Consider the following 27,635-nt stretch of genomic DNA (forward strand, 5'->3'; position numbering starts at 1 on the left):
AGTGACCAGGAGCGATCACCCAGAGCAGGCACCTCCTGGGCTCCAGAAAAGCTGGAGCCCTGCAGCCCTGCTCCCCTGGACTCTGCAGTTTGCACCTCACGTTAGGTTCTCTGAAACTGGCACCACACCACCTTTTGTATGGGTGACTGGTTTTGGAAATAGGAATGACACGATGGTATTTGTAATCTCATGGCTTAGTTGTTTGTTATCTTTTTATACAAGTAACTAATAAAAGCTTTGCTTTTATGCACAGTGAATTTTGAAGTACATGAGTAGTTTAGCATAGAACTGGAAAAAATAATTAGAAAGTTAACCTGCATTTTGAGAGAAACCACTAATCTGGAAGAAGAAAAGAGCACAGCAGATTTTGGAAACATTTCCCAAAATACTTCAGGCCAGAATTTCCACAGGGTTTCTGAACCACGATCACAGCCTCTATGATGTATGTATGATGACTTATTACAGATTTCCATCTAGCCTAAGGCACTTACTTTCCTAATTTGTTACATATCATAACAAGAAGAAACTGAAAATAGTTTGTAATGACCACCAATAAAGAGAGATTTGTAAAATACAGAACACATTGATCCATGACAATAAGGAACACGAGTTGAAAGCAATTCAAAGTGCTCAAAAAACCCTCTCCAAAAGCAGCACTGAATTATCATTAAAGAATAGGGAAATTTTTAAATAAAATCCCATCTCAATTAATCCATCCATCTGCTTTATACATCAATTAGGAAAAGAATACATCTGTATGGTTCACAATCTAGATATAAGCACCTGCTAAAACAGTTTTGTTAACAATTCTACAGTCATTTACTACAGTTATTTCAATGAAATTAATTGCTAATTACCATTGTCACAGAACAAAACCCTAACCAAGAAAAGAACCCAAGCAACCCAAATCCAGATATTAACATTGGTTGAACCCATTAGCCAAAGCAGTCACCCTTACTGTGGAAAATCCCTCATCACTGTGGACAATCCTAACTGAGCAAGGAACATTTCCTTACTTGGTTAACTAAGGTAATCTCAAATTAATGTGTTTGTTCTTTGCATACCTTATTTCCCCATGAGCCAGTCCAAACTCTCATCTGCTACTGCACTTTCCAGCTGCTCTCAGAATTAGAACAGACTCCTTGAATTTATGAGTGTCTGCTCGGAAGCTGGACAACTTCCAGGACACAGGAGATGAACGTGACCCTCTGATCAGCAGTCAGCAGTTCAATACTGCTCAAGGAAAGAACTTTCAGAGTGTTCTGTAGAAACACAAACTTGCATACGCTGAACACAGCCCTCTGTACCCCCAAAATTCTGCCCAAAACAGTATAGTTAGGGACCACACTTTTGCACAGGGACTGGGAAATACAGCTGGCATCTGAAAATTACCTGGTAATAATACAAAGAATTTATAAGAATGGACATGGTTCCTGATTCAGAGAATTTTATATCCATTAAATGAAAGTTGAATTGTGGAGATAAAAGAAATCACACTCCTATCCAAGCCATAACACTAAGAATTCGGTGATTTTTCCAGCAATTACTTATGTCATATACACAGCAGTAATTTTTCTTCAAAAGAAACTTGTTCTATGTTTGTACAGGGATTGTTGTATGTTTGCTGCAGGGATTGGTGATGACAAAACTAACACTGGTCATAGATTTTTGCTGTAAACTATTCAGTTTACCAAAAAGGTAGGGAAAATTACCAATTTTGCTGTTTCAGAGTATTTCCTAAAAAAAGTACTAAAGCAAAATATAGCTCTTTTTTACCTTCATAAAAAATATTGAGTGGATTTTAAGCATGGAGCTTTATTCTTCAGCCAGATGCTATAGATATACAGATGATCACTAAAGAAAAAAATCCACCAACGGCAGATCTCTTCATCACAGATATCTGTCACTGCAGATATATCAGTTTCATTATGGCATCCAAGAATCATTGTGCACCTGTTTTTGTTATTAACTACATATCTGGTGGTAGTGCTAAGTTAAAACTTTTGAAGGAACGTCCTTTACCCACAGCTACCTGTTGATGCATTTGGCACAGTGCTCATTGGGAGTCATACATGACTGAGCTTTGATAGTCATGCTATGCCCTTCTACCCTGAAAGAATGAAACTCATGTACCAGTTAATTTCCTGTATTTTATAATTTAGATATTCTCGTAATGCTTAGTTTCATGCTGTAATATTAATAATTACTAACTGATTTATGAGGAATTAAAAAATTAATCTGTAAGCTTCAAGAAACTTCAGATTTGCCATTGGATATTCCCAGACTTTCTGTATCCAAACTGAGGGTACAGAGCAGGAATGCAGACTAGAAATTGAAAACAGATAAGTGCTTTCCTTGTGAATGACAAAAAAGCAGGAAAGGACTTAGATGGCTCTGTGAATGGCATTGTTTCAGTGCTACAATAATCATTCCTGGTCTCATACAAATTTAAATTTGCCAAGTACTATTTTTTTATTTTTTAACTATCATATTCTAGGTCATATTGGGAATGGATTTAATAAATAAGCAAGTGTAACTAAGGAATTCGGCAACCTCTGCCACCTTCAATTTACATCTTTTTCTGGTTGAAAGAAAAAACAGTTACTATACTCTGTATTACTCCTGAATCTTAAAATAAATGCAATCTAAATGTAGACTCAATGTTAAATAAATATAAATGCATTTCACGCATAGGCATTTTGTACCAAATACATTTATAAATATTAAATAACAATTATACATCAAGTTTTTCATTGGTGATAAGTTCTAATTAATTGATGAAACAGATACTTTAGAGAGCCCTTTAAAATTTCCATTTATATTTCTTTATTAAAAGATGTGCAATATGAGGAATCTTGTAACGGGCTTGTACCAAATCTTATGTACAGTGGAGGACAAGGTCATATAAAATAGACCTTTTTTCAGGTATCAGCAAGATTCACTTTTTATTAACTATTTTATTTAAAATATGCAAAGGCTGAAGACTGACTGATGAAAGATTTCTTATCATTCTGTATTGAATAAATACTCATTACTCAAAATGCTGCTTGAAATTTTGTATGTCAGGTCGTGAGGAGTTGAATGTTGTCTGGAAGATGCAAGGCTTCAGTGATCAGAGAAAATCTTAAACTGGTGTATATGTATAAAACAACTCTAAGTTCTCTATAGGAATAGTAAATCTCTCAATATGAGGATAAGGGGAGGTGCTGAAGTTCTGACTTGCATAAATAACAGAAAGTAAAAACTGGAAAAAAAACTTATAAAAATACAGTCAAAACGAACTAGGAAAAAAAGGTATTAAATACTAGGAAATCTGAATATCTGACAAAAATCATTACAGGGAAAGCTTTGGGTTAGACTTTTAGAAAGCCCAATTCAATCAAACAACAGCTGTCAAACTGGAAGCTGACACGTCAGCCATGTCCTATGCAGTGCTGTCCATCACAGGAATAAATTTACCATATTATAAAGCAGTGTGAAAAATGCCCTAAATAAGGAACCGCAGTGGAAATCTTGGCCTTCCCCCCCCTCCCCGTTTGTTATTTACATTAAAATAATGCCCAGAGGCTGTAAACAGGATTGGAACCTGGAAACGAGTTCTGACAGCTCTTTGCATGGTGTTGTCTAAGCCTGTTGAATTGGCATGTGTACACAAAGGAACATGTTTGTGTACACACACAAACACACACCAGCCCTGCTCAGTGCACATACAAACACACAGGCCTTAAAAAAAGTAAAGCCATACTCCAGCCCATGGCTTTACACTGTCAGGATCACAGATAAATATATTTTTTCATGTTCTGTGTAATGAAATGACCTCTTGGTCCGTAGGTAGGCTGAGTAGACACTTGTTTTATTTAAAAAGCAATGTAGCACAAAATCATCTGAGACCTGCTAGTAAGCAAAGTCCACAGCACTCACAGGAATAGATGTCACATACATTTTTGCATTAATTTTTAAAATTAAAAAATAATTAATTTTATAAATTCATAATATATAAAGACAATATCAAGTTATGCTTCTTTGCTCATTATCTGGCTAGTATTTTGAACATGGGATAAGTTAGACATATTTTTCTGCTACTTTCTCATTGCTGGGCCCCTGTAGCAAATACTTGATCAAGACTAAAGTAAAAATCCCTTAAATAGGATTTTTTCCTTATACTTCCTGTTAGAAGACATGAAGACACGGATCCACAGCAGCTCTGTTAACTAGGCACATAAGAATGCCCTTCAGTTTGTCCAGAATTACAGAGTATTGTCTTCTGCTGTGGCTATCAAATCCATGGATATTCTTTTCACCTTGTGACAATTTGTTTTATATCTGTGTCTGCAATCTGAAGGGGAGGGAAGGCAGAAAAAGAAATCTACAGTATATCTATCTTAGTTCCATGATGAGACCTCTGTTAATTAGGTCTTCCCCAATCATCACCTGTTTAATTGGCATTTTTCTAGTATCAGGAAGAGATACCTAAGATTTAGATGTCTGATGCTACATAAAAAGGCCACCAATAATGCACAGCCCCATGCCAGCAGGGCAGCATCTATTGACATCAGAATTATTTCCTGTTTTAAAAACAGAGTCTAAGCAATGAAGTACTTATAGTGTTAGAAGTGAAAAAAAATCTGGGGGAAGAAAAGCAGAAAAATTGTCACAGGTATTTTCTAAAAAGATAAATGTTCCCCAGCCAAATGGACGTAGCACCATCAGATTAGGAAGACAGAAAAATAACAGTTCTGTACCAATGGGAAAACTCTGAGCCCAGATAACAAACTCTTGTTATCTTGTTATCTTGTTAACTCTAGGCAGAATATTCCAAGATATAGGCAGAATATTGCAAGATATTTTCTAAGTGGAATATTCCAAGATTTTTTCTGTTTTAAGATGCATAGATTAAGATTTCAGAGTTACAATATACCTCAGGCTTGCATGAGCTTTCTGTAGGGTTTTTATTTTGGGATGTCTTGGTTGTACAAGGACTAGGAAAATATATTTAAAACACTTCAACATCTCTTTCCTCCTTTGTGTCTCTTGTTCTCTGCAAAATTTTTTACCAGTTCTGTAATATTTGCCTAATGCTCCTTTTTCATTCTATGGAGCCATATCTTCTGGAAGAGCTTACCTGCTCTTAATCTCAACCATTATTTAAAAAAAAAATCCTTCAGAATTCAAAACAATATTGTTCAGCTAGGTTCTAATACACTTATTTATGCATTCCTTCATTCCTTTCAACAAAATCTGATTTGGCCCTACATCTTATGTTTCTTAAAGATAAACAGGGCATTATTAAAAAAAAAGTTCTTGTTTAGGCATAAGCCAAATGCACCTTGGTGAACATGACAACAGTTCTTATTAATGCACAAGTAATTCAAGGCTGTATTTGCACGAAACAGTTTTAAGGTATTTCTGACATCATAAGTTAAACTGATTCCGTTAATTGTTTAGGAAAGATGAGAAACATTCAGCTCTAATAATATTTTATGTTGAATTACATTAACTTAGTGACTTTGATGGTTATACCTCTTGTTCAAGATAAATGTTTCTAAATATTTTCACTGAAAATGTGTTCTAAATAAATTTATCTAGCACTACATTTTATTCATCAACAAGAGTGCTAGTGATTAGAAGCTCATGATGTAGCCAATAGAACTGTCTGAAAATCTACACATCTTGAATAGAGAAAGAAAGAACAAGGGCAGGATGTAACTTTTTTTTTTTTTTGTTATCTAGAACTGGATATATTTAAACTAAAGGGTTATTTAATAGCTTCTCAGGCTTTGATTTATTTCACAGTGAAGTGATTTTGTCCCATATCAAAGATGCCTGATAAAGAAAAAGAAAGAGTCTTAAAACACTCCCCCACAACCTTTAGCTGAACACATAATTTTCAATTTAGGAGCAGGTGACAGTGAGGTATCTCCCAAGGGCAGAGTATTTAGACTTCTACAGAACTAAACAACCCTGTTGTGATGAAAGCTGGACATTCCTCTGTGCTGGGATCAAATGAAAACATTGGTGTTTCACTAAACTTTGAGACTGACAATGTAAGAGTTTTAAAAGAACCATTAAACATTTATCATCGCATCCTGAATATTACACTTAGACAAGGGAAATAGTTACATAAAGAAAACAATCTTGCATAGAGTAAAAAAAAAAAAAAAAAAAGTAGAAACTTCCTAAAAATGGATGCATATTTAAGAGTGATGCCTCTTTGCAATAACCTGTCAGCAATTATGGCTTTCCATAAACAGGAAATGGTATTTTAAAAATAGGAACAGATTATTATCATCTCTGATGACAGATACTACATACTTTTTCCTTCTGATTATGTTCAGCACAAAGTCCATCAAGCTGAGCACTTTCACAGACCAAAGAACAGGAAATTGTAAGGTCAGAAGAGAACAGTGGAAGTTTCTGTAACACAACTGTGGCAGAAGTTGTGGCCACTGGAGATCAGTAGGAACAGGCTGAAGAGGCAGGAGAAATGATGTAACCTGGGAAAGTGAGGTTTTAGGTCTGGAAAAAGAGGGTTTGAAGAGCCTGCAGGTTACTAATGAGGAAAGAAGGGAAAAGAGGCTGGATTGAAAAGAAATCAAACAAGCCTGAAACCCTGGAAGGAATATTGCAACTGGAAAAGGCTGTAGAGGGAAAGGAGATAAGAGAATGAAGAGTCACTAGAGGCTCTAAGAAAGGAGATTGAAACCCTGAAAAGAAAATTTTAAAAGAGCAAACCTGGGAAAATAAGGATAAGGTGCTTCCTCGAATTAGGAAGACAAAGTTGAATATGAGGCATAGTTACTGGAATATAGGAACATTTTTCATTTAAAAAGTTTCTCTTAATGACATGAGGCTGATTGTCTTTGACAGGAGGGGTTGGCAGACAAAAAGCTCTCAGTACTCAAGAGGAAAACTAGAAGACAAATTTTGAGAGATAGTACAGTTCTGGATTACTTGGATGTCAAGAGTATAGAAATGATGAAAAAGAAAACAGTGATATTTTTGTTTGGCCTATAAAGTCTAGAACAGGAAGCTTCTATATTTTAGAACAATGTCTTACAAATCTTACAGGTATTACACAACATGAAAATTAGCTAAAACAGATCAGTTTTAGGAACATATGCCAAATTTTAAATATGCCTTTAACTGCCTATACAAACCACTGCTATAAGAGAAATTGCCCTCATCTGTTTTGCAAAACACCATTTCCAGAAGTGGAGCTTGGTCTCATTGAAACATAGATGAATATTTGTGTTCAGATGATGAATTCACTTGCTTGTTCTAAAGATTCATTATTTGATTCTGCATCTCTAAGAACAACAAATTTGCACAAAGGTTTATCACGTCTCCATTTCAATAGTGCACAGAAAACTGAAACTGTTGGAAATTCACAACTGTGCTTTATGCAACAAAAGCCTATTTATAAATTATGACTCTATACACAATATGCCTTGGGGATTGTTCCTGTTCTAATCAAATACTTTTATAAATTTCTTGCCAAGAACTGAAAAAGTATTTACCTGTAATAGTTAGGTGAAAAAATGATACTATCAGGTAAAATATGTTTTCACATACACTGTGGATGTTTTATTCACTCACTAGCCAGCTTCTAAAGGTTCCACAAAAAATTAAATCACATAGCTTAAATATTTGTCTGCAAATAACACTGGTTAAATAACTCTGCAACATCTGGTTTCCTTTTCTGTTTGCTATTTGAGAGCTTTTTCTGAGTATAATTAATCCTTATAAAATGGGAATAAAGCAAGTTATTGTCTTTTGGAAACTGATGAAGTACATTACAACTACAGAGAAAGGGACTGTACTTCATTCTGCACAGCAGAGTTAAGATGCCCACAAAGAGAAAAAAAAAAAGTTTATGTTCATGTGAAAATGGTACTTGGAGCTCAGAAGTCTAGATTCACTTAACAAATTTAGTAAAATGAAGTACTTAGAGTAACCACAAAGCTGAAGTGGAGAATTTCAGCAGAAGGATGGTTCGAAGAGCTGGAAAATAAAAGCACAGAGAGACATGACAGGACAGTTTCTGTCTGCCTTGATTTTCCAGGGCTCTGTGCCAACACAGACTGAATTTGTGGGCCAGTACAGATAATCAAAGTGGGAGAAAAAACCCAACATATGAATGGTGCTTCTATGGGAGCTGTGGTAACATACACAAGTATTTGCATGTTCATGACAGTATTGATCTAAGACCAAAAAAAAGGTTTTGTCCTCTCTGTATCTGTCAGTCTGCACAGAAGAACAAAGCCACACTCCTAAGAAGTCATCTTTCAATTGAGGATTCATTACTGTAACACTTCAACCAGCAGACCTTGACAGGGCAGCTCCAAACCAAGCTGTTTAAAAAACTCTACATCAAAAAAAGTCTTTATCATGCTAATTACAGTAGGCAAAACTAACATATCCCAATCTGTCTTTTAAATCAAAAAAACTCTTGCCTTTGTGCTCCATAAATATAGGTTTAACATAAAATGGTCAACAAGAGGCACTGAATCTTGTTGAAAATACTGTTCTACCTCCTGTTCCTGTTACACATGAAAAAAAAAAAAAACACTGAAAGAAAGAAAAATTAGAAGTAATACTAAATTTAGTAAAACAGTCTTTCCTACTTGTCCAGCTGAGGTACTTGGTCCACACATAAAAATAAATTAATGGGTGGATTTTTTCTCCCCTTTAAAATCAATTCTGTCACCTCATTAAAATCACCAGAGGAGATTCATGCTGATCAGCTAATTACATATTTATAATGCATAATAAAATATTATCTACTTTGCATTTCTGTTTGAGGCTTGATCTGATTTTGCTTTGTAAACACAAAGTCCTACATTTGTAAGTTTCTTTGTCACCTTTTATAATCAAAGTTTATGTTTCAACAAGATATTACCCAGAAAAGGATTCAGACTTTATGGAAGAGGTTGGTCCACCTCTTTGCCATCTACACAAGCAACAGCTTGAACCTCTGACTCCAAAACACAACAAAGAGCATGACTTTTTCAAGAAAAGCTCAGCAGGACTCAGGATGCAACCTTGATAAGCCTTAGCACTTCTGACTGTACAATATATATGAAAGAAGAGTGGGTAATGCACGTAGGAGTGACACAGTCATAACAGTCTAAAGCACAAATACCCACTGTTTGTTGTATTCAGTTTAATAAAACCCTAATTTTGCAACCCTCTTCATTGTATCTTCAGAATAGGATATTGGCCTGCTGCATACCTAGACATGTGTTGGACTTTGCTTGCTGGATCACATTAAAACCATGAATTGGCATCACCAGTTTGGCCAAAATTTATTAACTACTCTAGGTATGCCACATCACACCGTTTCCAAAATCAGTTTGCTAAAGGAAATCTTCCCAGTGAAAATGGGGTTTTTTTTCAATATGCTTCAAATTTCTGCTTTTTTCTGCATCAATTTGTTATGGAACTATCTTTCATATTATCCCTGCTTTTATTTTCTTTGGTGTTTGTTTTTAAGTAGAGTCATAAATGTATTTCCATTTCACGCTATTCCCAGTTAGGAATAAAATGACGGTACTTCCAAGAAAGAAAACTACCCGGGAATCTGTTCTGCATTTGTAGACAGGAGAGAGGCACTTTGAATGGAGAAGAAGAATTAAATTAGCCCCAGATATAGGGGCTGAATACTAGCCATGTGTTTTTGAAGTGAGTATCTGCAAACCCTTTCCTACAGATGCTTTATAGTCTGAACTTTATAACAATAAAGGTATAATCTGGTAAAAAGTTCGCTGCCCTACAGCAAGCACAAAACACTTTTTTTTTTCCTTCATCCAACGGAACCACTGGTCTTTGAATAAAATATTTTTACCTCCCCCACAGCCACCAGTTTAGAATGAAAGCATATTCCATGTTTAAGATACTATATTTACTCAGTTTAAATATTTATGGGTGAGATGTATATACAGTATTGAATAAAACAGAAACCAGATTCATTCCTTAATGAGTGAGAAAGAATAAACTTCATATGGGGCAAAAAGTAGTTCTAGAAATTGTCGCTGCTTTCAAGTCAGCAGCCACAAAAAATGTTGTCTTCTCAACTACTGTACAAAATAACAAAACCAAAAGCAAGCGTTATTAGTTTTTCTTCTACATTATCAGATTTTTATGACGAAGGTTAGAATGTTCAAAAATGTGTTTAAATTTATTCAGCTGTTCTCATAGTTTCATGTTTCACTGGGCTGCTACACTGCATTATGTTCCCATATGACTAGATTAAAGCTATCTAACAGGCTGGCGAAGTTATTAGTCCGGCATCTGAATACTTGTTCAGAACCTTCTTCAGAAGGTACTGACAAGCTGCAAAAGTCAGATTGATTTGGTTTGGGTTTTTTCTAACAGGACATCCATGGTATTTGTAGATCAGCACTTCTAAAGAGTGCTCTTCCTCCAAAGACACTGATAAACTAAAAGTGGTTTTAAACTCAGTCGTAGGGAGACTGGACAGCCCAAGGCAGAGGTAATGGAATACAGAGACTTTAACCTTTAGGTCATCAATTTAAATTCAGCTCAAGTTGATCATGACCAACACTTCCAGATGATGAATGTTTGCTAGCCTGTGTAAAGAAATAGACACGATAAATATTGGTGGACACATTACCAAGGTAACTGATCCCTTTTGGTAATCTCAGAAGAATACCTACACTCTGACAGGCCACCAAACAGTCCTGATTCCTCTGGTTTCATGGAATCCATCACGACTGCAGACTCCAAAACAATGTCCTAACCACCATCAAATTACTTTCAACATGTTTTGGAAATTTTTTTTCTTTCATTAAGTGGATATTTCAACCAGAAATAACTTCAGCAGTGACCACAGAGTTAGCTTACCATAATAAAGTTGAGTGTGCAAAGAACACAAAAGGCTATATTGGAAAATGGTGTTAAATTCATTGTTATAACCCAAGTACTACTTTCAGGCAGATTTGGTTGAACTGTTAAAAGAATGGATATAGGAAAACCAGAAAAACCCAAGACAGCTGACAGGAATAACCAGAGGCATGGAAAGACAGTTCTATATGGAGTCTGAGATTGAGATTTAGTTTAGAGTCAAGATTAACAAATGTTGCCTGGTATGAATATATAAAATAATGATTTTTACAGGCATTTCTTCAGAGCCTGGGGGTTATGAATAAAGCTAAGCACAAAGGTTCTTTCCCAGCCTATAAGAATTCTGAAGATTTCAGAAAGGTCTTGTTAGTATTAGGACAAATCCTTTCACAATTTTCACAAAAGCAGAGATACCCAACCTATTACAGACAATAGTCCAGTGGTAAAGACAGTTGCCTTGGATGCATTAGATATTCAACTGGATTTAAGTCTCTATTCAGCTGGATTCAGAAAAGGAAATTGAACCAAAGTCGCATGTCTTAAAGGATAATGCCTAACTATTAGGCTCTGGGTTTTGTAATGCAGATTTCTCTCAAGGTTTCTTTTTGAGCAGTTCCATTTCCAATAAATTATTTATTTGCTATTTGAAATTAAAGCTTTCTAAAGGAATTTTTTTTAAAACTACCCTTGACATGAGAGAGGTTTCAGGTTTGATAAAGCAGTAATTTCTATCAAAAAGTCTGTTAACTTGGAAAAATCCGTATTTCCAAGAGTAGATGTAAAAAATTTCAGACATTTGTACACAATCTTCTTCCTTTGTGGCAACACTAAAAAGAGGACAGCAAGACTATGCCATGAGATCTTTTCCTCCTCAACATATCAAGTGATTTAAGGCTGAGAAATCATTGCTACTTATCATACACATATCAACCTCTCCTATAAAATAAAAATAACAAAATATGCAATAAAATTAAAAGTGTTTTCATGCAAAATTGATCAAGGGAAAACACAACAGCATTCACACTACTTTTTTTTTTACCAGCTCAGAACGAAGTTAACTATTTTTATAGCTGGGAGGATAAGGTCTTTAATGTGGGCTTTCACTAACATATGAGTCATATTTACAGTGATTTACTTTTACCCTTCCGATCTATAATCTTGGAAGTATGCTGTTCCCAAATGAAATAGCAATTTTCATGTGACTTGAACTACAAGTCTGTTTTTCTTAGCTTGTTCTTTTATAGCTGATCTTGCATTTGACTATTGCCTCCATCAAGATGCTTACTGATCACAACTTTTAGTTATTGTAACTGCCTTATGCAGGGCTTCCCAAATTACAATGATTGAAAGTCAAACAAAGTCTTGTAATATAGTTTATCCATAGTTATACAAAATTTATTCATTTTTTAAGACCTCTACTCACCTCCCAAATTTACCACTCCACCAACTCATAGCTTTCTGACACAATGTTATTTCCTCTCCCTTCCTTCTCAATTTTCCCATTCTGAGTTTCATCCAGTCCTCTCTACCTGTCTCTGTCATCATGTGGGTTACTACAGTGTGTTTTTCAGCCATTTATCCCAAATTCATAGCAGTGGTACCTAAAGACCTCCTCTAACAAACCAACTCACACCCACTTTAAAGCAATTAAGTCAACACCATGCTAAGCAGTTCCCTGCACCAATGCACACAGAATCATTAATATGATTACAGTCTTTATCAATTTAACTTCTGTTCACTGGGAAGGGAGAGACATTAATGTTACACTGAGCAAATGGTAGCCCTGCTAAAGCCAGATTATGGGACCGTGAAAGTCCTGTGTGTGGAAACAGAAATGCTGCCAAAGGAACTGCAGCTAAATCATGAACAACTGGGTACAGACTGCATCCTTCCTACTTCAGTGTTCTCCTACTACATAAAAAGTTCTCTTGCAATGAAAATAGATACTAGCACGGCAGAAAAAGACTTGTCTTTAAAACCAACCACCTGTCATGAATAGAAGTGTCTATTCTCACCTCCACCACCCCCAATTCACCATATTACAAAGCAGAAATAGTTCACATTTGGATACCAAACTAGGTGATACATCTACTACCAGGAAAGTAATGTGTAAAGAATCACATTATTTCTCCAGTGTTTTAAACAAGTAGAAACAATCATAGAAAAACTGCCAAGGAAATCTACAGTTCCAATTTTTTACTGTCTGTAGGGCTTCAGACTAAAAATAATGCACAGATGTCATTTTCAAAATTAGCATTTCTATTAAAAAGAAAACCAGACTCATCCTAGTTGATCTTAGACATTGACTTATTCACCAGAATAATTCCACTGAGGCAGATAAATACATTTGCATGAATAAGGGCCTGCACTGCAGGACTTCATAAAAATATATATGGGACAACAAAAAGAGCCTAGGAATTAAGTCAGTAATTTTGACAAACTTTTGTCTTATAACTGTGATGCAGTCAATTTATTTGGCTATTCCTAAGCTCAGATCTAATATACACTGCTCTACAGTACTGCCTGAACAGCATTAATATGTTCAAAGCAATTTCACTTTTTAAGCTTCAAAACACACTGTTTGTCTCTGGTTCATAACTGTTGATGCACTTTTGAATCACAACTTCTTCTTGTCATCTTGCCTAATTATAACACATTCTTTAAAACTTAACTTTTGTTTGAAAAACAGGTTCATAAAATCTCTCAGTTCTACATTCAAAAGGGCTCTTAAATTAAACTAATTAAAAGCCTAAAATGTAGGAATTCAAAATGGGTAGTGAGAAGACTTTAGACACGTGTAGCCAAAATGATGGTCCTGGAGATGCTCGTACCCCACCCTGGAGATGTTTCTGGTGGCAATAAAGGTTTTGATGGTGACACAGGCCAGACCCAGAAGCTGCATCTCTGTGCAGGGCCAGAGTTTACCTGCTCAGCCAGGGTGCTTCATCTCATGGCTCAGTTTATGCCAAATCCTGTGGGGAGCTGCACAGCTGCTCTGAGGAGTTTGATCCACCAGGTACTCTCAAAGCCAGCCTGATAAACACCAACCAGGTGGGCTCCCTACAAATTCTTCAGGTGCTATTTCTTTCTAAAACAGCACATGAGCACCAGTTATTCCCAGCCTGGCAGCAGCTCTGCTCATCCCAGAAGCCAAATCCCTTGGTCCCATTCCTTCCTCAGCCTAGGACCTAGCAATGTCCTTCAGCAGAACATTCCATCAGTTGGCTACAGGCTGCAGTAAATGCTGGGGCAAGGAGAGGGAGATATCAAAGTCCTACCACTGAAGCTCTCTCATTGTACAGAAAATAATTCAAGATTCATTGGGCCAGAGAAAGAACACAAGAGGGAGCAAGAGTCTTGTAGCCTAGTGATTTGGGCACTCAGCTGGGAAAAGGAGTCCTGGGTTCCTGGCCTGTGCTCCATAGAAGGTTCATGCAATTTATCTAACAGCCTTTCAACAATCTAAATCTTAGCTTGAATCTGGCCATGTTTTCCTTCCTGAGCAAAGTCTATAAATAACACTTTGTTTGCAAACATCAACATATCTCTTGTATACTTTTAATGATAAATTTTAAATAGGAAACGTCAATAAAACTGAAATGTGCCAAAATCTGAAAGCTTATTTAATATTCACTTTCCTTTATAACACTTAAAATACTAGAAATTACTTATGATCAGGTTAAAAATACTATTAAAATGCAAATACATGGTTTTATCTGTGTCAATAATGCTGCTTTGGACCACTAAATTGGAAGTTATAGTTTCATCTCATCTTTGTCAGGATGAGGTAAGATTTTTAAGAAGTTATAAAAATAGTAATAGCCTTCTAACATCTTTATTCTGCTCGGTTTCTGATTCTCACTTAACAGTATTTTCATTTGCTGGTTCTCATTCCCTAGAACAACAGTGCAATGTCATGCAGGCGACTTTAAATCCAAGCAAGGTTACCCTGAAATTCCCACTCCAACAATTTCATGGACATATTTCTGGTTTTGCTAAACATTCTTTTCATAATACCTTCATTTTGGGCCTAAGCCTACATAACAGGGTCCCTTTAAATAATATTCCGTGCCTTGAAACATATTAAAAAAACTGTTATATCAAGGCAAGTTATGCAAGGGCTCTCTATGGTTTTAGCATATTTACTCTGTCACGCCATGTGTGAGACTGCAGCCTCCACAACAAAACCTTTACACACTGAAGTCATTATCTCTGTGAAGTCTGCAACTGGCATTTAAAACTTATTGATGGCCTGGGTATTGGTGGCTCAGTAGGCAGCACTCTTGCCGGAGGCCCAGGAGGTCAGGGGTTCACATTCTGCTCAAAGAACAAGTTGGACATATTCCAGGTTTGTGTGTGGGCTGTGCTACACTCCTAAAGGGGCAGTCCTTAGGACAGTAAGCGAAACCTTGGCTTTTTGGGGATATCAAAGTTCTCCTGCAAAGGGAAGAGGAAGAGTAAGAAGAAAGTTTAACAAGTGAATGAACACGATTGCGCTGCCTGGGGACCTGGATTTGGTTGTGTGCTAAATACAGAATGGTCCAGCTAGAGTACACTGAACAGTTTTAAAGAAGCTGCCACATTTTAGTCTCTGTGGTCAGCACATGTTCAAGGGAGAGGTACAGACTCCAGGCGTGCTCAGTCTTAGCCAACTTCCTCAATAGCAGAGTGATTTGGGTTCAATTTCACACCACAAAACTATGAAAAATGCATGTGCAGTTTCAGCAAGTGAGCAGTCCAAACGAAAACATTTTAACACTGGAGCAACTTCCACCCATACTATACAATCTCTGAAAAAATATCCAGCCAAATATCCAAGTCAAAACTAGCAACATATATAAAGAATAATATAAATCAAGATTCAACCTGCTCTGGTGTTATACTTTGATACTTGAATATCCCAGATGTCTCCCTCCTCCTCTTCTTCTTTATAGACAGGTAAAGATGGATCTCTTGAAGGAACTGGGGATCACACTCTAGGCAAAGGTTGGACAGGTGATCAATGTACAGCATGAGATTTTGCCGTGGCTATGTGCCTCCAACAGTGACTGGATCATCTGGTTTAGAAAAACAATTCAAAATTGTAATATTTTCTAAAGCACTTATAAGGGAAAAATTAGCAAAAGGGAGAACATGTATTTTTTATAACATGGAATATATCACTCAACGTCCTTCCATAATCATATATTTAATTTCAAAAATTCATTTATTTCCTATTTAACATTTAGTTCATTAACTCTTCAATTCCTTAGAAATCAGTCTTGAGAAGATTGCATCCCATTTTCACTGGCAGAATATGTTCAAAAGTTACCAGTGTGATATGAAGTTACTCTTATAATTGTCAATATATATATTTTTTGGCATCTAGATTTGGATACAACCCTACAAAATTCCAGGGCCAGGCCCAGCCCATTCCTTAATCAGATTTTGGGACAAGCCAGTATTTATCAGCCAACTGGGATACTACTCTGCAGTGCTCTTCAGGAGGTAAGCACAGAGGTTAAAGTTTTGTAAATGAAGATACATCTCCCAACACTCCCTTCTATGTCAATATGTAGAATGAAAGAGCATTTTCTAAAGGCCCATTCAGAGAACTTGAATGATACCTTTTCTTCCAGTATTTAGGATCACCATCTTTTATCTACCTATCTTTTACATGGTGCCTTCTTTTTTCTTTTTCTTTTACCATCATGGAAAAACAAATACTGCCCTCCTTCTCAGAAATTTCCATTAGTATAATGGATCTTTAGGTTTAAGTTTGGTGAAATCAACCTGTATTTAAGCAAGTGTTTACACACACTAAAAGAGATAATTAATTACAAGCATCATGACATCTCTAGGCTATCACACAATTGATATATAAGCAATGAGCTGCTTAAATGAAACAAGATATTGATGGCATTATTTCAAGTTCTGAAACAGAGGAACTCCTAACACAATCCCAGTGCAAATTTGCAAAGAATTATGCATTCATTTTGTCACTAAAATATGAAAAGGAGCTATTTCAAGGAACGAAGGATGTCCTCTTAACCTGCAACAACAAATTTGTTTGGTTTTTTCTCTTCTCAGTAAGAAAGCAATTAGGATTTTTTCCAATAAAAATATCCTTGTCCATATATAAACACTCCTGGTAATCATGTAATTACCTTACCCAATCAGATTAAATTGCTGTCAGTTGAGTTCCCACCGTTGATTAACTTTTGTGTACTCTGAACCTAAATGAAGTCTTTGGTAAAGTCACTTAGTCATTTACAAAGGTGTCTCTATGATTCCAAAAAGGATAACAGCAGTATATTATTTGCTGTAATCATCAAATATCCAAGGTCAAAGATAGATCACAGTGGACCCCTTTTTTAAACCCAAAGAAACACAGAATTAAACTATGTTGCTTATTTTTGTGTTTCTTGCCATGACTTCTAAATGTAATAGTAACCTTTGACCCCCCCATATTAAACACCATAATTATGTAATTAAAACTAATTATGCAATTTAACATACATATTTTTGTCCTACAACAGGCAGGTCAATTACCTCACTCATTGACCTTGGAAGCTTTCACAGTTTAAACAAAACAATGAGGCTTTCAATTAATTTTAAAGTACAAACAGAGAAGGAACAGCAGAACTGAAGTCCTCACACTGATACTGCATGGAGGGATCACTTACAAACCTCTTCATTTTGGATTCCACAGATTAAATCCCTTGATAAAAGCTGTTAAACATCTTTCTTCTATGTTGCTATCATTAGAAATGTTAACACACTTGTGAACAAATCATATATGCACATTATTTGCTAAATCCAAGAAAGGAGACCAAGTAATACGTTTGCTTTATCCCACTTCTTTTCTTCAGTATTGTTTCCTCTGCTTCCTCCCATACTTCATTGCCTCTGTCCCTGTTTCATCACCTCTTTCTGAAGTCTCTTTCCCTCCCCTGTTTTCTTAATTATCTTCTCTGTTCCATTTCTAGCTGTAAAGTTTATCTTTATATCAAACTGCTGTAGCTGTTGTCTTCTCCAGTTTCCATCCACATCCCTGATCCCATTCACAGGGTTTCTCAGCAGGTCTTGGCACCAGCTGGTTTCTGATGATGGTGATTCAGCTGAGAGGGAACTTTGGACTGCAGAAAGCTACTGCTGAAGCAAACATGGTACATGCTCTAAAATGAATTTTCCAGAGAGGGAAGTTTGGTACAAGTCAGAGACAATTTATGAAATTGTTGAAATTTGTTTCACCTCGATAATATCTTTTTTTTCTCTTTAAACACTTAGGTAAGCTCTATATACTGCACTGAAGATTTTTCAAATTGTACAAGAGAGACTCGTGCACTATTACATTGTGTCCAAAGAACTTTTTCAAAGAATAAAATTAGCATTATCATTTAACCACATGTTTATTCTTCAGTAAACTAAATCCCATTCTCTAAAAAATAATTCTTAAAGCATGTACAAGCCCAGGAGCTTGGCATTAAAAAGGATCATGTTCTTCTATCCTGCTTTTTTCAGTTGCTATATTGACTACAAATAGATCCAGCAGAGTTAATAAGCTTAGGTGTGAAGTAAAGGGACAGACCACATATATATAAATACTCCCTATATATATATATATATATATATATATATATCCCCTATATATATGCATACATACATACATATACCAATCATGCTTTAAGTTGTTTTCTCTAAGCCTTGTTTCATGTGGGGATCAGAAAATAGCTACTGGAAAAACACATATGAAAATCTTTCCTGACTTCTTGAAAGTATGGCAAAAATACCTACAGTGCACTTTGTGCTTTGGTGTAGTTTCTAACACCATTTTTGGAGTCCTTTCAGTTCTCTGCTTTAATTAGGCCTGACTTGCACAAGGAGCTTGAAAAGATTTCAGTAAACCCCTGACATAATGGAAACAAGGAGCACTGAACTCTGAATGAGGAGTTACAACAGGAAAGAAACAATTTAAGATGGTAGCAGGCCTTATTGCAACATTAAACCTCAAATTGGATTTGATTTACACAAAGTAAACCAATATATTGAAATAGTGCCCCAAAACTTCTCGATAAAAGTTTGAAGGAAAATAATACAGTGCATGTGTAGAAATTCTGTCCAAGGGACTGGAGGAGATTACTCCTTATATTCTCATTGAACAAAAAGGTTCCTTCTGTTTTGAACGGAACATTAAAATTCTAATTCAGCTCATAGAGCATCCCAAACAGAGCAGCAAAAGAATCTGTGAAGGAGCCCAAATATGGTGCTATTGAAACCGAGTGGATTAGAGGAATTGGGATAGAATCCTACAAGTGGCTAAGCAGCAGCAGGAGGTCAGCTTCACAAACAGCAGGATGCTGTTCTTGCCAGACGTGAGTGACATAATACAGGCAAAACAATCAACATTTCAGCTGATAAATGTATGCCTGAGGAAAAGGCCTTGCTGTAGAACTTCCATAAGCAACAAATATTTAAGCAAATTCTCTAGACCTAATTTACACAGGAGAGCATTTTTTCTTGTACAAACATGTCATGTAAACCATGCAGAGCAGAACTCTTTATAACATAAAGACAATAATTTTAAGAACCTAAATGTAGAAAACACAGGAGTCTTTGCTCAATTATTCAGTAAATGGATTAAACAAAGAACTTTCATAGGTTGAGGCAGCTTCAAATGTGTCCCAAGCAATTCTGTGTACATTAGGATAATATACATAAAAACATTATCTCCAAATATCTAGGATAGCCAGAAAGAATAACAGAATCCATGTAGCCCCATTGGTTATCTATAAATTGTATACATCAGTAGCATTAAACAAGTTTCAAGGCTCTGAAGGGAGCAGTTGCATTTATAAGGAGACATTGAGATATTAAAGTAAGGTGATCAATAAATAATTTTGGTTTCTCAATTTTCTGGTATTATATTAAATCAGACTTTAAACATCTATTTTTCACTCCTACTGTTTTAAAAATATCTTTTTAAAGTCTGAGATTCCACTTATTTTCCACTTTATGCTATGAGCAATTAAAAGAAAATTTATTCAATTGCTTTTTAGCTAGGGAAGTGCAAAACATCATGCATAAAACATTCATCTATCTACCCCAAATTCTTCCCTGTCCTCTGCAAAATATCCTTTTGGGCTCAATACTTTCACAAGTCTGAAATAAATTGTAATTCTGAGGTCAGATTCCAGCCTGGAGCAGAGACTAAACTTCCCCTAGACTCTTAGGACATTGTGAAATAATAATTTCTACGTGGTGCAGTTGATGGTTTTCACTCAGAAATCAGATTAAGAGGCAGTTGGGCCTTTGAGAACATGAGTGTTTAAGGAAGCAGGACAGAGAGAAGGCCAACCAGGAGCATAAGGACACAGAGTTGCCCTGTCAGGGCTTGGGCAATCACATAAGAACATCATGGCATTGGCAGAAGACACCTGAGGACACTGACCTTTCTCCACATGGCCAGGAGCTCTCCTATGATCTGAGCACAAAGGGGGCATTTCACACCACAGGGACCTTGAGAGAGCATGTCTGTATTTTGGTAACTTGATGGACATGGCAATAATCTATGGCCATTTCTGCTGGAGAAAGACCAGACTGCAGGGCAGGCCAAGCTTGTGCTACTTGGCTCCAGTCCATGGATCTTGTAACAAGCTGGCCCTCTGTGATCTCAGTGTGCATGATTTCTGGAGATCTTTCACAAAACCCTATGTCCAGGAATTTGAAAAGACATGGAGACAGCCATGGCATTGAGCAGTTCCTGCTCAGCTGGAAGAGGAGGTGATGTGCTCCTCCCTCACCTGCAGTTGTGCTGTTACTGAAGCCCAGAGTCATCCTGTCCTCATCACCACAGGTAGTGGGACTTATTTACACACAGGGTGTGCTGCACATTTAAACCTGCTTGGTGTGGAGCAGAGCAGCTCTGGAAAAGCTGATTAAGACATGGCGCTGAGCTAAAAACTGGATAATGCTTTGTGAATATCTGTTTTGGCCTTTCCCCAGAAGTCTTCCCCCAACAAGTGAGAGAGGACAGCTGAAGCAGACAAACTTTCTGTACCCAAGAGACTGTTTTCCTTTCATTTGAAGGTATTACTTGCCTGTTATTACATTTACATAAAGGACCTTTATTCTTTCCCATATATAGTAAATTGCACTCCTGTACGTGAACATTGTGTAGCCATTTCCCCCCAAATACAAAGCAGAATTATCTTCACTGTCACTCAAGCCTTTCTTTTTCCCTCATTACAAAGAACTGATGCAAATCTATTTTTGTTTGGTCTGGTTTATGCTGACAGCAATTAATTCTAAAGCCTCAGCATAAAGACATACAAGAATCACATATGTTTTTAATCTACAAGCAAGTTATCCAATTATTTTAGGTAAACTTTATGATCACAACCATCCTTACCAACTCTGATATGATAGGCTATTTTCTTCTTAATGGCTTAAGACTAATATACACTGCTACAGGGAGTATACTCTTCAACATTCCTCATGTTTTACCTCCTGATCTTGAAATAATAATACAGTCAATGAGCACATTTTGTTTATACTTGTTAGTAAAAAGTCACTAAAAGCATGCTGGGAAATAATATTCCATGCCTTAGGACTCAAACAATTTCTCTATATAAATAGAGCTTGTGTAAATCACAGACAAAGTTGACAAATTTCATGGATTAGTCATGGTGAAAATATCAGATTTAAAACAGATTAACAGGAAAATCATATTACAATTTTGATTACCCAAATTCTGCATCTTGTTGAAGAATGAAATGAAAAAGTAGTGATAATTCTGAAGCCAATTCACTAAATTACACTTGCACTGAGTTGCATACAGAGGGTAAAGATTCCTCATTAACCTTGTAAAACCTCTGAAATCTATATTTAGCTACATTGGAATGAGAACATCACAAGTTATAGAGATTATAGTACACTGAAGCTATTTCAGTGCATTTTTCCATCAAATTATGCTAGCATGAAATTATTTTGTCACCTCGTAGAAAAAAAATAGGGAAGAAACTGATTTGACGTTAAAGCTCCTGTTTTCACAATTATTTGTATTTGGTGCATCTACTTAAAAATTAGGGAAATAATATTTGAAAGGAGTCCCACTTTAACAGAATATCCCATTATTCCTGTAAAAATATCAAATTTATAACTGTGAAGAACAACATTCGGAGTTAAGCAAAACTATCAGCTTTCACATGGAACTTCACGGCTTTTAAGCCTTGCATGGTGATGTAATTTACATTGAGGCCTTATTTAAAAGAGAGGTTACCCACAACCATGTGATTCAAAGAGACTTGTTGACTACATAACAATTTGGCTTGATGCCTCCACGTCCTCCATTGAGCTGCACAGACCACTTGTTATCCTTGCATCTGAAGACAGCCAATTTGTCAGACATTTGCTTTAATTCTTTTTCTTTGTCTTCTTTACAATATCCTTCGTATGCATCCTGGTCATCAATATCATATATCTGACTGGAGGATGGAAATTCATCTGTGTTTCCGTCTTATTTTCTTTGCATGCAATCCTCCTGGGTCTTATAGGATGTGCTTAATAAGAACCACATTATTCTGCTAAAGGAAGTCCTTGAGCAGACTTTGAGAAGCAGGATGGCAAATTAGTTTCAGAATGTGGAAGGTCAGGTTGGAAATAAAAAGCTGCAGTTATCTACAGTGTTTTCTGCAGTTCAGAAAGTAAGAAAAAGAGGCCTAACCTTCAAGAAAGGATTTGTTTGATGTTTTTCCTTTAGAAAGCTGGACTAATTTATGCCCAAACAATAAAGTGTTGAACATTAGCTGAAACTAATTAAAATTAGCTTTTAGTTAAAGTCACATTTGTAACAAATGAACAACCACACTTCTCTTCCAACTGCATTTAAATGATTTTGTTTCCACAAACAGAACGTTGTTTGCAACAAATTCAATACCATTCAAATATTTAAATTTAAAAGTGTGCTTGAGTTTGAACATAAATAGCCCTCTGCTTGGGAATGCCAGGTTTATCCTTGCAACCTTAATTCTGCCCCCTGGTGTCTATAAATTATGGCTATTTCTAACTAATGACCACACGTTATTTTTCACTCCAGGGTCTGTGTCACTCTGTCCACAGGACAAATGTTCTTTACACAGTGCAGCTGCTTTCAGCACTACCAATGTTTTTAAAACGCTGCTTTTGCTAAGCATCTCCCTGGAACTATAGTGCTGGTTGCTTCCTGGGCTTCCCTGCGCTGCTCATCACCATATCTGGATCTCTCTAGAGCACTAACAAGCCACTTTCTTCTTTGTGATAGGAGGAGAGCATTATTATCTCTGTGGGAAAAGACGGTGAACAGACACTGGGCACAGTTTCAAAAGTCTTTGTTGCAGATGTCTTGGTCATTTGCTCTGATGTATTAGGCTTGCTAGTGTAAAGTTCTTCAGTTTTTATAGTCCTTTTCATTTTAAAACAGTTGCATAGACTTCAAGATGTTCTATTTGACAAATTTCCATAAAATAAAATTGTATTTTTTATTTTCCTCTCTTTGTAGATGTAAAAAAAAAATTATTTTCCTGGCAGTCCAGAAAACTGTCAGAGATGGCCTAAAGCTAAGATCACTCCTGCTTCAGCTCTGGTTTTGCTCCTGATGACCAGACACTCTTCCTGTCTTCAAGGCAGAGTTTTTATCACCCTGAAGTTGCCGAGGGTGCTCTCTGCACCTCAGACAGGCCCTGACTGAATAAATAGAAATCCACACCATACCCATGTTTTGGTCTACACAATTTTTTAGCAATAAGGAATCTGAAGAAAGGGCATGGGTAGGGCTAAGTTGCCCAATAACGTAACTGCTTGTCTGTCCCACAGTTACTGTCGCAGTTAAAATGCAGCTCAAGAATTGGGTCAGTGCAATGGGGAGCAAGCACAGACCAGCAGTGAGTGCTACAGAAAAGGCAAGAAAAGGCTGTGTAACTGAAAAGTGCTGCAACATGCAACCAAAAGGACACTAAAAAAAATTATTATATGAGGTACTTTAAATCTGGCACTTTCCAACTTCCAGAATTTCAATTCACATGCTAATACCCATTTAATGAAACCATTGTCTTCCAATATGTATTTGCTATATTAAAAGACAAAAGTTACAGACGACTTTAATGATGGCTTGTATCAAAAGCAAAGTTTGAGTTTTTAACAGAGTTGAAATACTTGTACACACCATTTAAAATAGACCTGCTGCTATTTGGGATCACCTTAAATCAGTGTTGTGCACTGAAAGAAATTCTAACTTATATACACCTGAGCAAATGAAGGCATTTTGAATTGCTTTGCTTATTGCTAAGACACACTGGAGCATAAATCCATCAATTGCTCTCTGAACAAAATCTGAGTGCCCTCTGGAGTTGTCATGCAAACCAAAATATAGTGAAAATAGGACTTCTGATTCTTTAAATCTACCAGCTTTCCTTCTCTACTTTGAAAGAGATCTGACCCAAAAACCAGCTGGACTTCTAAGGAGCCTTTTTGCTGATTCCCCAGTGCAGATTGGAGCAATGCATATGGTCAGGTTAAAAATCAGATCTACTCTTTGCTTTTACCCTCTAGCTCTCAATCACACTCAGAGACCTCAATGGATTTCTCATGATCTAACATCAGTAAATTAAAATCAGCTACAAAATTTAACTAAATAAATTTATTCATAGAAGCAATGAATGCATCATTAAGATGCAATAAAAGTCTCAGTCACATCTATCAAAAACTTTCTATTTTCTTTGGCAGGACCAGTTTAAAACTGAAATGGTATGAAAAATCCAATTTACTCTCCAGCAGTGAGCTTGTATGTCTTGTGTTTGTACTTCATTCTCCTCAGTCATGAAAATTATTACAGTCAGGTTTTGGTTCTTAATACTTGGGGGTGCAAGAAGTCCAAAAGACATTTTTGATTTTCTATTGACCCTGAAATGAGAAAAACCCCACTATGTTTCCTTACAATTCTAAACCCAACCTTCACCCCACTCCCCCCAAAATAACAACAAAGATAAATCCAAACAGAAAAACCAAAACAAACAAATAAAACCTAAACAAATTTGAACTACATTTGGTCAAAACTTTGACATAATAATATATTTCCCACCTTGTCATATACTGAAATAAATAAGTAATCCATATTTGTGAAGTTTTTTAATGACCTCGGACGAAAATTACAGAAATGCAAAGCAAATATGATTGTTGTTCTGATGATGAAAACGTCTTATTCTACTCACCATGTTCATTGCCTAAAGTAACACAGTGGGTAGCCTGTTATTACTAAAGGAATAAACTTTTTCATCAAACACTCTTTATAAAAATATTTCCCTGGAAATGTAACACAGCATGTAGCAAGACTACTACAATTTTCCATCAACTATGAGTACAAGCAGCATAGGTACTGTTTTTAGATAATTTCACCCGAGCTTTTTGGCAATAGTTCCTCTCAAGGAAACCTACATTAACCAGAAATTTAGAGTCTGTTATCCCCAGGCCAGCTTCATTGGAATTTTTAATATGGCACTGTCTATTCAACAGTTGTGTGTAAAATGCCAATAAACTGGCCAGAAAAGAGCTGAAGGGCTAATTGCCTTTTAACTCCACTGTGATGATAAAGTCACATAGAAAGAAAGGAAAAACTCCCACTGCTTTAACAAGTTTATCTGACTGCCACTTTAACATTCTCTGTCTGCATGCACTTTAGTGCATTCACCAATAAAAGGATAAAAGCATTCAAAATCCTGTACCCTCAATAAGCAAGAAGTCCAGATTCAAAACGTCTGCTCTGCTGGAATCAGCCCATTAGGTCAGCCAGCTTTTTGCCTGGTACTTGATTTCAACTATACAGTATGCACCAGGAGAAATATTTCCTTTTGATGCAAAAGATTATAAATCCTTAGGAAACTGGAGTGAGAGAAGAAAAGGAAGGATACCATTTTGAAATAGTAATAAAAAGCAGAAACTGCTTCTCACAGATGAATGGTGACATAGCACCAATCAAGCCAGTGGTGAAAATCCGATTGGCCTTAAAAGGTCAAGGAATTAACTTTAAAAAATAAAATACAGGAAAATAGAGCATAATTTATAAGCTGGATAAGCATATAATTATCACTTCTTCTCTGCTCCCTCAAATACATTTTATATTATTCCCTTCAATACTTTCCTTTTCAAAAATCCAGTCTTATAAACACGATTTCTTTCATCTGAACAAAATTTTCTACCTAACTCTGTCCTTCTGCACTTTCCTCATGGAGTAAGTGCTCATTAACCCATAATTAAAAGTAGACATTGAATAACGCCACTTATGGAAGTCAGTGCTATAGACAAAAGGTGCATTTTCCTTTGCCAGCTAGCGATAACCATCCTTGTCCTCCTTGATTCCACAAAATGAGACAGTTGTTAAAAAGACATTTCATGGTATGATTGAAAAGAAGAAACTAGTGGCCATTTAGTTTTTTGCTAGACCTGTGTTTTTACTTTCACCAGAGAAGGAACACAGTCAGCTCTGATAGTGAATTGACCTGTTCCACTTAATAAAATAAAAGCAGCAGTAGAGGCATTGTGATTGCCAGCTGCAAACCACTGAGCATTGGTTTTTTCTATTAAAAATCTTTTCCACGTTTTTCTTATTGTAACCTGGAAAGAGTACAAAATCCAAAATCCAATGGAATTTCTATCGAAAAGAATGCTGTTAACATTGAAAGTTCCTCAAGTACTCACCCAAGCAAATGTTATATCAGATTACAGTAAAATTCAAAAGCAAAAGTGAAGTGTCCTTCAAAACAGACTCATATGCATCAGAGCCTATGCATTAATGCACTTATTTCCATACAGCTCTGCATTTCCCTTCTCCATCACTTTGTAATTTGTTCCAGATTTTGTTATTTCTTTCAAATTTGAAGGTACATTGTTCCACATTTAAGTGATGAAAGACTGAACTGGATGGAAGTACACTGAAATGTTAGGGGGAGAATGAAAACAAAAATGAAGTTAAATTTTTAATTTATAAGGTAGTAACAAGTGAAAGAAATAAACAAAGAAACATCTCCTAACAAATAAAGAAAATGTAGTGCTCAGGGAGACCCAGAGTGGCCATGTTCACAGTACAAAATAAAAATATTGCTATCCTTCCAAATTTAAAATGCCAGTACCTAAGGGAAGCAAAGACATTCTCCCTAACAATACACTACTTTTAGGTTGTCACTGCAGTTCAGGGGTATTCTTAAAGCTTAGATCTTTCTTACTAGATTAGAAGGCAGAGTAAACTAAAAGATCAAGCTAATCTAGGATAAACTTCTTTTCCACAGTTCAAAGGCATTGGCCTTTCCACAGGTTCAATTGCAGGTTTCTTTGAAGATGTGCCCTAAAGTTCATTAAAGAAATTTCACTGACTTGAACTGATTTCAACATTAAAAAGATAATGTGAGAGCTTCATCGCCATAAAGAACCTGACAGACTGACTTTGAAGCTTTCTTAGGTGGCATTATTTTTTTTACTCCTGGACTGAAAGCCTTATTTAAACATATCTTTATGTTTAAGTCCTCATGAGTACTTAAAAAATTAACAGGAAAAAAACCCTTGGAAACACAGATTTTTTTAAAATCCAGTTAAAAAATAAGTAATTAATTATTTCTACTGAATTGAAAGTCACTATCACTGATGTTTTTCTCCTCATTGACTGTACTTAACAATATTTCCAGGTAGTGCTGCACACAGTGCTTAAGAAGCATCTAATCTGTGCAGAGAATTTTGAAAATAATCATATGACAAGAACAACTTCAGGC

At 36.2% G+C, this 27,635-nt stretch overlaps 1 protein-coding gene across 15 annotated transcripts in view; it reads right to left on the reverse strand.

Annotated features, from left to right (window-relative positions):
• Positions 1-27,635, reverse strand: part of ERC2 (ELKS/RAB6-interacting/CAST family member 2) — a 414,962-nt gene that overhangs the window by 41,908 nt on the left and 345,419 nt on the right. For 14 of the 15 annotated variants that reach the window (XM_068201809.1, XM_068201804.1, XM_068201803.1 and 11 more), the window contains one exon: positions 15,765-15,920. The exons of the other annotated variant lie outside the window; for it this stretch is intronic. The gene's annotated coding sequence lies outside the window, so the exon portion shown is untranslated. Of the gene's footprint in view, positions 1-15,764; positions 15,921-27,635 lie in introns of those variants that run through there. 15 annotated transcript variants of the gene reach the window in all.

Source organism: Anomalospiza imberbis, chromosome 11, assembly GCF_031753505.1.
Source record: "Anomalospiza imberbis isolate Cuckoo-Finch-1a 21T00152 chromosome 11, ASM3175350v1, whole genome shotgun sequence".
NCBI lineage: Eukaryota > Metazoa > Chordata > Aves > Passeriformes > Viduidae > Anomalospiza > Anomalospiza imberbis.